We start from the raw sequence: 11,581 nt of genomic DNA, 5'->3' as shown, positions 1-11,581 counted from the left end.
GTTTCTCCCAACTTTTGGGTAAACTCTCTGTTCTTGACAGAACCTTGATCATATCGTCACAGCGCACATCATACTTAAATTGTTCTCGTATCAGATGTTCATGAACGTCACCGATCTCTAGCACCTCCTTGTTGTACCGCATTATGAAGTCCTCCAGGCTTTCATGATCACGCCTCCAGATATTCATCACATCGGCGGTGTCTCTGATAGATCTTCGTTGTTAGCTAAAGTGAAACAGGAACTTCTCTTTTAAATCCACCCACGATGTTAGCTTCCCTACTGGTAAATTATCGAACCACAACCATGCTGCACCTGTCAAGGTTTGGACGAATAGGTGGCACCACATAGGCCACGTCCAACCCCCTACCAGACCTGCGCTGGTAAATACACGAAGGTGGTCATCCGGATCTGACATGCCGTTGAATTTTCCGACGTTTGATGGTAGTTTCGCCTTTTCGAGGGGAGCTAGGGCGATTTCTCTAACAAATTTTGATTTCTCGGCTGCTTCTGCCGGGCGGTAGATTAAGTTGTAGTCATGTTCTGCATCCAGGTTATAAACCGCGCGGGGTTTATAATTTGCATGGTCTTGCTGTAGCTGGCTGAACACACTTGTATTATCACCTTCCTGATATGTTCTGTCGTATTCGTCGGTGTGAGTGTCCCGCTTCTGGTAAGAAGGCGGGCCCAACTGAGAATGAATTGACTGCTTTCTATGAGAATATGACTCATCACGGTAATCCTTTCGTCGATTCTCAGAGTGAGTAGATTCGTACCTTGTATTATCTACAAGCATGCGTGATGGTGCTTCATGGTGAGATGTACGTGGTGCAGATGGTGCTCGTATATGAGATGCAGGTCTTCGTGGCTGAGTGACAGGAGGTACAGTCTGTGCACAAAGTTCGATTTCTCTAACAAATTTCGATTTCTCGGCTGCTTCTGCCGGGCGGTAGATTAAGTTGTAGTCATGTTCTGCATCCAGGTTATAAACCGCGCGGGGTTTAGAATTTGCATGGTCTTGCTGTAGCTGGCTGAACACACTTGTATTATCACCTTCCTGAAATGTTATGTCGTATTCGTCGGTGTGAGTGTCCCGCTTCTGGTAAGAACGCGGGCCCAACTGAGAATGAATTGACTGCCTTCTATGAGAATATGACTCATCACGGTAATCCTTTCGTCGATTCTCAGAGTGAGTAGATTCGTACCTTGTATCATCTACAAGCATGCATGATGGTGCTTCATGGTGAGATGTACATGGTGCAGATGGTGCTCGTATATGAGATGCAGGTCTTCGTGGCTGAGTGACAGGAGGTACAGTCTGTGCACAAAGTTGTGCGTATACTGCGTTTATTGCACCTTGGGATCTGACATACCACGAGATGGGAGTTTCACCGGGAGGTAAAATTGAACTTATCGGGATCTTGGGTTGTGCTCCCGGAGTAACAGGATCGTTCGGATGATTAACGTTGTACTGGACCTCGTTATCATCGGAAGCCTCTTCCACAATTCCTTCGACTTGGGTATTGCGTGCAAAATTTGTTGGCTGAGGGCCTGATTGGCGGTTTGTCGGAGTCTCTTCCATTGAAAAACTGAGGTGGAAGAGTAAATCAAAACGAGAAGATGTGAATAAAAACTGAGAAGTCGGTGGGCGCCAATGAAGAAACACTGGTTCAACAGATCGGAATCAATTGGACCAGGGGGTTTGGATCTGCATAAAAGGGTGAGTCCTCTCGTTTGATTCGGGGGTGACTGATCTCCTTTTTCGAACGATAACTGCAAAACGAACAGCCGTAAGACTCGCCACGGGGAGAATGGGGGTTCTCTCCGTGACCACCCTCCGGCGTGAGAATAAGTACAGGTTTCCACGAAGAAGAAGAAGTAATAGTAAAAGTGAAGTGAATGTAATTTGAGAAATGATACCTGAATTGTCCTTATTTATAACCGAACTAGTTTAAGAACCCGCGAGGTTCGCGGGTGGACTAAAAAACAAATGAATAAGTGTTTAATTTATTGAAGTAATCGTTTGAATTAAATAACCGTTCAAGTAATAATAAATTAGTAAACTACAATGAGACAAATAATGTAATATCTCGAGATAAATGATGATGCAAATTTGTGTAATATTGTGTTTATGGAAGATAATGGATAGCGAATTATAAGTGAACGTACTGTTTATTTATGTAGAATTTTAGGTTAATATTTAAGTGTGTGTATGAGTATACATGTTTTGTATTACGGTAACAAAATTGATTAAAAAACAACAAAAAATAAACATTAAATGACTTCAAAAAAATGTTATGGATCATTTTAGAGAACAGTTACATGGAATGAATGATCGAACGATCAATTAGTACATGGAGATCACAAGTCACGAAATACTTCTTTGTAAACTACATTTGTCGTTTTATTAGTAGGTTTGTCGTCATTGTCCAAAATCAGAAGCCCATGTAGATCATTATTTTTGTTCTAGACCTTTCCAAACTTAGGCTTCACGTCTAAGGGTTGAAACAGGTCCCAAACAGAAAAATATACGACCCTATAAGCAAACATTCTACCTGTTTGACCCTTATGACGTGTTTTCTCCTAAGATAATATTTTCATTGTACCTGTTATGAATACAAAAGAGGACCTAAATCGACCCATTCATGGTTGAATGGGTCAAATTGGCACCCTTACCAACAGGCTTAATAAGAGAAGTTAGACGAACAGATGGCAGCCTTGAAAGGAACGTGAATGTTCCTGGAAGCGAGAGCTACCATCGTTGGGACTTGGGAGGCACCCAAACTCCGCTCGCCAAGCCAACATGTACACTTTCTTCCATCAGCCAAAGCTTCGATCACCAAAAATATATATGCTGGACCGCTCCCACTGTAATTAAAAAAAATATTTGGGTTAAATAATCATATTATTCCATGGTGTTATTAGTATACTCTCTTCGGCTGCAGATTCATATTCTTCTAAAAATATTGTTATGTAAACGTAAACTGTAGATCTTTAGAGTGAACACCTATGCCCTTTTTGCTGTAATTGTTCCACTTGAAATGTCATTATAATTTTTTAAATAAATTGACTTATTTTTATTTCAAACCACAAATATATTTCTAGTAATCAGAATAGCAGGTTACTCCACTAAATATGGCCATGTAAACTAACAATGGCTGACAATGTCAACTTGTTTAATGCATGTCGAGAAATACATAAAAAAACTAATTCTGAGAAAGCTCGAGGCTACGCTTTGCAGCAGCAACAACCGCTTTCATCAGTATCCCACGGAAACCAGACTCCTTGAGCTCATGAACCCCGACTATGGTGGTTCCGCCTGGTGAAGTTACATCATCTTTAAGCTTACATGGATGCTTCCCAGTCTAGGTAGCCATAGATGTTGCTCCCAGAACCTGAAACAATCAACACTTGACAATCACTCACCCTTTTTTCTTTCATTTAATCAATAACCACCAAAATACTTTCGATGAAATCAACTATATATAATAGACAACATAATCCGTTCATAAGGACCCGCAGACCCGCCAAGATCTTCTCTAGCTGAGTCCAAAAGTAGTTTCTTATGGGATCTTGAAAACCATCTTTAGTCCGTTCATAAGGACCCACCAAGATCTAGATCAAGTAAGAATCAACTCAAAACTGAAATAATAAAAAAAAAATCAATGTTCACCAAATGATGAATGGTATTTGTGTATTGAAATATATATATATATTTTTTTAAATTACCAAAACCTTTGCACTTCCAAAGTCATAGAATATGAGCTGGCAAATCTCGTTTAGTCATCATAGCCCCCTCAACGCCCGATAAACTTCATTCGCAATGTAATAATTCGCAATGTAATAGCTGGATATCTAACTGTGCATAGCAACAATATGCAATAAAAAGCATTTGAAATATAATGTGCAATGCTTTTCACCAACATTTTAGTTATTTTTTTTAGATGATAAGGACCATATCTGTTGATGGGTACAACAATTTTCCTAAATTTAGGCTGACATTGTTTTTTTCTTCATTTAGTCCACTTTCCTATTGATTATGTTGAGGTAACATTGGAAGGTCCCATGAGTATTCAAATTGATTAATTAGTGCTAAATAATAAAACTTACGCCTTTCTAGTCACATGGGCGAGGAGCCCAACAATTCTCGGTCACAAAATGGTCCTTGTTCAATCCAAGAAAGAGGCCTATGTAGGTATGTTAGGTTGCTTGAGCGCAATCACCTGCTATAAACATAACATTATGTTAGTTTCACATTGATTAATCAGATTACTCTAATGTACCTTATAATGTATAAACCCTTTTCCCTTTTTTTCATTTAGCATAAACTGGAATACATATAAAACTAAGAGCTTTTTTTTTCAAATATAAAAACTATAGAAAAGAACATAAAGAAGCTAAAGCAATTTGAATCATCGGCTTGGTATATAACTCACATCAATTGAAGAATTAATCCAACTTCTCTCTACCACAAAGTAGATTAATCTACCCTATTCATCATGAAATTTTCATTTATTCATATATATGTATATATTTATTTTTTAGAACTATGACATATTGTTTAAAAGAATACAGACTTGTAATTAAAATTAATACTTACAAATAGAACAAATGCAATAATAATTCATAAATCTCTAAACACTTCTTTGTATACAACATTTGTTGTTTTATTCGTGACACGACCATCTTCATCTAATATAAGCAGTTTAACTCCATCTCTGCTTTTAACTCTTGATAACGCCACATACAATTGTCCATGCGTGAAAACCGGATCTTTTAGAAACAACCCAACTCGAGATAATGATTGTCCCTGGCTTTTATTAATAGTCATTGCAAAACATACTGATACGTAGGTATGTTGTATAAGTTGATGCTTGAGATTGTTATGCACAATAAAGTGTATTGTGTTCTGGTGAAAGATTAGGTATTTATATTTAAATTACAAAGTTGTTATATAGAAACAACAATCAATTACGAAATTTCAGAAGTTTGATTGATTGGAATTTTAAAAAGTTTCTACATATAAATAGTTTGACCAAAATTTAAAAAAATGAATGATTGGAAATTTAAGAAACTTCTAAATATAAATAGTTTAACCGAAATTTAAAAAATTATTGATTGGAAATTAAAAAAGATTCTAAAAATAACTGTTGTTTACATTTAAAAAGTTAATCAATTCCTTACTTATAGTTTACAAATATAAAGGATTTAACTATTAATAAACTGATTGATTGAAATTTGAAAAGCTACTAAATATAACAGTTTTTTTTTTTAAGTTTTTATAGTAAGAAAATTATTCACATTGAGAAGTCTTTCTTAATTTTTAAATATGTCTTACTAAAATTTAAAAATCCATATTATAATCAGTCAAAGAAAATTGTTTAAATGGAATTGTTTTCAATAATGGAGGATTTAAAAAAATCACCTGGAAAGTCGCAGGGATGGAGCCATCTTCTGCTGCAAACATAGACCTATAAACAGCAGTTGTCGCTAGAGCGGTGTCCCTTTTTAAGAACTAAATCCATTCATGCAAAAAAACATACATGTAAGTATTAAATGTAATAGTTGATCAGCTACAGGTGGAAAGCTACTCTTATCCAAGTTAATGAACGTGTATGTGCGTTTAATCTACACATTCTTTGGATAAAAGTGCTTCCATGCTTACATCCATACTGGAATTAACAGTGGCCAATTTCATAGACAAAAACTAAAAAAAAAAAAAGAACTTTAATAACTTTAAAAAACAAAGTAACATAATTTATACTTTACTAATTTAGTATTAAATCAATCTTTAATTACCTCAATTTGCTTCTGCATTTTATCATAATAGGAACCAGTTACATTTTATCACCAACTATAGCAGCCAAGTTAGCTTTTAAAATCAGTTCTAGAAAGGAATGACCTGATTGACCAAATAGGTCAACTTTTTGCTATTTTTTAATATGCCACATAACAATTAATAACAAATTCAAATATTATTTAGTATCATCTTTTTATAATTGCAAAAATTATAAATATAAAAAAGGCACCAGAATACTTACAATTTAGCATGTCTATCGCATAAGGCTACGGGGTATGATGGGTGTGGGTTTGGGGGCATGAGTTGACATGTGGAAAACAAACTCAAACCCACGCCCATGGGGTATGGTGGGGCTTGGGTTGGGGGCATGAGATTGGTTTAGCCATTGAGAGCCCGCCATGTCACCTTGCTAGCCCGCCCCATGCCCGGCTTCAAACCCAAGCCCCAAGGGCCACGCCACGCCCCAACCCAAGCCCCCGGGGTGGTGGCTTGGGCGTTTTCAGCCAACCCACGCGGCCACGCCCCAACCCAAGCCCCATACCCCATAGTCTAATGCAGGTTGACGTAAGTCTATAAGACGAATGGATCCTTTTGAACTACTATATGCTAGTGTGTTACAGTGAGCAGGATGAAATTCTGCTGATGTAATAACCTCTGCAAGTAAGCCAAAAAACACGAGAGTTATTAAAAAAAAATTAAGCCATAAAGGGTTCATTTAGAAAAAATTAGATGACATATGCATCCTTAATAAAGGGCAACATCAGATTTAAGTTGCTTGTAAATAAAATAGTTGCTAAAATATATACCAGTGAGGTCCTCCATATTTGCAGGCTTAACATCTACAATGTTGAAACTTTGATTGCTAATTTCCAGATTCCATAGGTTTATCCGAAGATCATCGGCTGATACGAATGTTTCACCATCACTAATGCAAACAAAAAAAATTGGAATAAAAATCAGTAGACACATAACTATTAACTTATCCCTATCGATTACTACTGTGATATACAGATCATAATTACTTCAAGAAAATGTTTGGAATAAATATCCAAACCTGTTATTTGATATAGAATTGATACGGTAATCATGAGCATGAGCATACATTTTCTACTTCAATCTTACATCTTTAGATAAAAGTGCCATACCACTCCGTGATCATGACGATGACGAATGACCCGTCCAACTGCTTGATTTACAGCCCGTGATGCTTGTTGACAATACCACTCATCTCCAGTCAAAACCTAGAAAATACAATTATGGTAATTTAACGATTAATTTTAAGTGGATTTGCTCCTCTGTATCAAAATTACCTTAGATCCTGTACGTTGCGAACGTTCCTGCTCATCCAAGAACTCACGCTTCAACCGAACCTACCATCAAGCAATCAGAATGCTGAATTCAAGAACAATATTTACATTAAATGCTCGACAACATAGATTAATGTAACATAACCAGATAACATCAAAAGCAACATAAGAATACCTTAGGATCATTCCACAAAACAAATGGAATGCCGGTGACGATTACATCTCTACCAGCCTGGTCAGCAAAATATAGTCCTTCACTTACCTAATCAATAGTTCAAAAATTAAATTCAAGTTGAAAGATCATCAGCAATCTATAATACACATACAGCCGTTGACTAAATAACCAAATTTGTTTTTTAATTCATATTTAAATCAGCCCCAAAAATACTAAAATATATTACATGTAAATTTAACCTAAAACCTACTTTTTTTCAAGCGAATCACTGATTTTCAATTAAAAAATGGAATCAAATCAAGAAAAAACGATTAGAGAAATTAAAATCAAATTAAAGGTCACCTGACGGCAGATCCCGATACCGATTTGTTGTTCAGTTTGATATTTTTAGGTTGGTTATCTACCCATTACGATGGTTGTGGATGGTTGTGGGCTAGCCGATACTGATTCCGCCACCAAAGATCACCACTCGAGTCTTCAAAGAACCACCAGATGCCATCATCACCCCTTAATTTGAATCTTCTATCTGGAAGTGGGTTGGTGCCCCAGATAAAAACCACAGAGATTAAGGGTTTGGAATCTAAGGAGATGAAAGATAATGGGTAAGAGATGGTGTATAAACATCAGAATAGGGATTTTTGTACAACAAATTAGATGAAATCGCAGAACACATAAAGAAATCACATATAAGGCATACCAAAAACGACTCATTAAACAATTTCATGGATAAAAGACACAAGATTACCGATTAATAGGAAGCAATCAACGAAATCACCTTACATAGTGTTGATCAAAAGAAGAATCGCCAAATCGATGAAACAAAAAGCCAAAGACGAATGGATTGAAAGCAAAATCGGAAAGATATAATATAAAATTAGATCTACGGTTTTTGATTTGATACATCATATAGAAAAGAAAGGAATCATGTTTATGGAAACTGCGTGTGTGAGAGAAAAGGAAATAGCGAGAATAGAGAGAGCGGATGTGAGGTCTATCGAGAAAAGGAAACGGCTGTAAGGGAATTGGCGCTCAATCTCTTTGAGGGAGTGGTTTTAGAGTGACAGGTGGCAATAATATGAATAAGAATATGACAAGTGGCACTAAAATGTATTGTTTTAATATAGATAATAGATTTTGGGCGGGAAAGTTTGTTGACGGAGAAAGTAACGGAAAGTATTTTCCGTGAGCGGTTATTTTCTCCACCGTTAATCACTAACGTGATGTATGTGCACACAGATCGTGGTCATGATCAACGGATGGGGAGATGCCACATGGAAAGTGGGCAAGTGTGGATCTTTCTTTAATTCAGTGCCATCATCGTGACTTTGAGGGGAGCTCAGGATGATGCCACGTGGCCATTCGGTTATAACCGAATGGTTGTGCATGATAGGGCCTTCTAGAAGGTTTACAACTGTAAACCAGATGTGGCCTTGCCTTATGTGAATTCTGTTATAACAGAAAGGTTACTTTCTGTCCAAGTCTGGGTGATATTTTGCGCGGAGATGTTGTTAAGGTTTTATCCTAACTGTTCTGTTGGGAGTTTGCGCAAGAATGTGTTAGTTCCATCTTGGTGCGTGGATGTTGAAGACTGTTTTCCTTCAAGTTCACCTTTAGAACCGGTGTGCAGCCGCGCAGGGTTTCTTAAAGAGAGTTTATTGTGGTGAAGTTGTGGTATGGTCCAATGTGCCTGCGCGAGGTTTTTGGGACCATACCCCCTCAACTCCAGAGTCTAGAGATGAGCATTTGTTACTGGGTACCGATACCTTACCGGTACCCACTTTTTGACATTTTCGGTATCGGTACCGGTAAAATACCGAATTTTACCTTCAAATACCGGTACCGTACCGAATATTTCGGTACCGGTACCAGGTTTTGACTAATTTCGGTATCGGTATTTTCGGTACCGGTACCACGCTCATCCCTACCAGAGTCAAACATGCTCGGGGGGGGGGGGGAGTAATACATGGACGAGTGACCACCTGGAAGTTTCGACTTCCTTAACCAAAATAATTCGTTATAGATAAAGTAGACAATATTGATTAATACGAGAGACTCATTTTACAAATGTTATGTTATTTGATATTCCTCTTCGCACAAGAACAATAAAGACTTAAATTTTGGCATAAAGCTTAGAAGAAAGAAAAAAACTAAAGATGGTAAAACAGTATACAAAAGAATTAAAAATTCAAATCAATACGCCTTGAAAATGCCCATATGATCTATCTATAAAGAGGGATTAAAGAACTCATCTTAAAAAATATCACATAATGTCAAATATTGTTTTATACCAACTTATCTTATATGCTAAATAACTTGGTATACTATGATTATTATATAGAATTTAGGTAATTGTTGTTATACAAGTAAACATTGTGACAAATTAGAACGTTAATACCTGATTTTGCAACAATAAACTATTAGTACCCGACATTGAAATTTAGCAGAAACCACAAGGACCAACGGTGTAATTTTTTCTTATCTTTATGATAGAACGCGGTAATATGCAAATAACGATGTAAAATGTATAATAATCATCCTCTACAGTTGTAATCCGCGAATGGTTATAAACGATGTATTAATCTCTGAAGACCACGGTAATCTGCGAATGCTTGTTGATTGTTTATTAAACGCAGTAGATCGGCTGTGGTAATCGTCAACGATTATAAATACGCGATAGACCATAATAATCCACAAATAAATTTGAAGTAATGTTTGGAAAGTTTTGTTCTCTGTGAACCTAATAATAAGATAGAAAAGAATCTTAAAAAGAATTAAAATACTCTTGATTTTAAACATAAAATTACCCTTAATATTAAGCAAATAGTTTCCCCATTTTACATCGATCGAACACGTTTTTCTATTTAATAATAATAAGTTAACGTTACCCGCGCATTGCGACGGGATATTGAAACGCTAAGATAAAACTGATTTTAAAAATTTTGTCTTCAAATAGAACTGCTGAGTTTTGGCTTTCGTTAACTAATTTTTTTATGAGTATCAAACTTTTTTGCCTTCTATTTGTCCCGGGCTCAAATATATTTGTCTTCTATTTTCAGTTTATATACTAATTTTTTTATGAGTATCAAATTTTCATGCAATCCTGATACATACCAATTGAACTCGTGTTCTTACATATTGATATCATAATTAACATCAACTTATAACAATAAAAATCCCCAATTTATGTGTTTGACCATGTAAAATAAATTTAACAATAAAAATCCCCAATTTATGTGTTTTCGTAGCATATTGAACGATAACGTTTACGAAAGAAACAAAGTACATATTATCAATTCCTATTCAGTACCCATATTATCAATTTCATAAGAAGAAATTTTGGTTTCGATTTGTCATGATTCAAGAAAAAGAAAAATTACTACTCTAAACTTCATAAACATATCGAACAAACGTTTACGAAAGAAACAACGTACATATTGTCAATTAGTATTCGGTACCCATATTATCAATTTCATAAGAATAAATCTTGGTTTCGATTTGTCATGAGTCAAGACAAATAAAAATGACTACTCTAAAATATGGAAAAAGGATTCAATGGTTAAAATACATATTATCAATTACTATTTAGTGACCACATATATATACGTTCAGTCACATACATATGCAAAATCTAAAACCAATTTGATGGGTATTAAAGTGGTATAAGAGCCACGGGATATCAAAGTGTAAAAATCTTACGCAATATCATTATGCATATGCATATTCAAAAAGAAAATAAGAATAAGAAGAGTGAGTATTGGTACATAATTTATAAATGTAACCCCATTTGGGATTTAAGAAGTGAGAAATTGATAAACATGGAAACAGAATATAAGTGAATTGATTTAATAGAAATAAAACTGTTACATATGGTGAATGGATTGATGGAACTGGAACTGTAACCATAATTGCAATTCAATCGATTCAAGTACGAAACTGATTAAAAAAAATTGATAAACATGAAAGTAGAATGGAAACGGAATGCGCATGAATTGATTGAATAGAGTAAAAAAATTGTCACCTTTAATATCTATTTAAGCGGTTTCAAGAAGAAGCACGTCTATTTTATTGTTCTATTGGTGATGTGGCAATATAGTTTAAACGGTATTTCCTTATTGTTATGTATAGACATGATGTTTAAACCAAGGGTAAGTTGGTAATTGTATTAGTATATAATTTCATTTTTTAAGGTCATGTGTCAACAGGATGGTAGCACATAAATACTATACATTCTATAGAACAACGTCTAAGAAAAACTTAAGAAATGTTTATTGCAAAGGTTCCTTTAGAAACATTACAAAACCA

At 35.6% G+C, this 11,581-nt stretch overlaps 1 long non-coding RNA gene across 33 annotated transcripts; it reads right to left on the bottom strand.

The window, feature by feature from the left end:
• Positions 1-3,095: 3,095 nt before the first annotated feature.
• Positions 3,096-8,348, bottom strand: LOC110874254. 33 transcript variants are annotated; one of them, XR_004860167.1, is made up of 10 exons: positions 8,025-8,345; positions 7,622-7,859; positions 7,280-7,366; positions 7,108-7,167; positions 6,943-7,038; positions 6,604-6,722; positions 6,039-6,451; positions 5,423-5,512; positions 3,727-4,906; positions 3,096-3,639 (listed from the first exon to the last, which is right to left on the bottom strand). It is a non-coding gene; the product is annotated as an uncharacterized LOC110874254 (long non-coding RNA). The 33 variants fall into 33 exon arrangements; XR_004860170.1 differs by having other exon boundaries at positions 3,727-4,807; XR_004860174.1 differs by having other exon boundaries at positions 3,727-3,856; positions 4,108-4,220; positions 5,423-6,451; positions 8,025-8,341.
• Between the last annotated feature and the right edge of the window lie 3,233 nt (positions 8,349-11,581).

This window comes from Helianthus annuus, chromosome 1 (genome assembly GCF_002127325.2).
Source record: "Helianthus annuus cultivar XRQ/B chromosome 1, HanXRQr2.0-SUNRISE, whole genome shotgun sequence".
In the NCBI taxonomy this organism is placed as follows: domain Eukaryota; kingdom Viridiplantae; phylum Streptophyta; class Magnoliopsida; order Asterales; family Asteraceae; genus Helianthus; species Helianthus annuus.
Note: the sequence above shows the minus strand (reverse complement) of the source record. Positions and strands in the feature narration are given on the sequence as shown.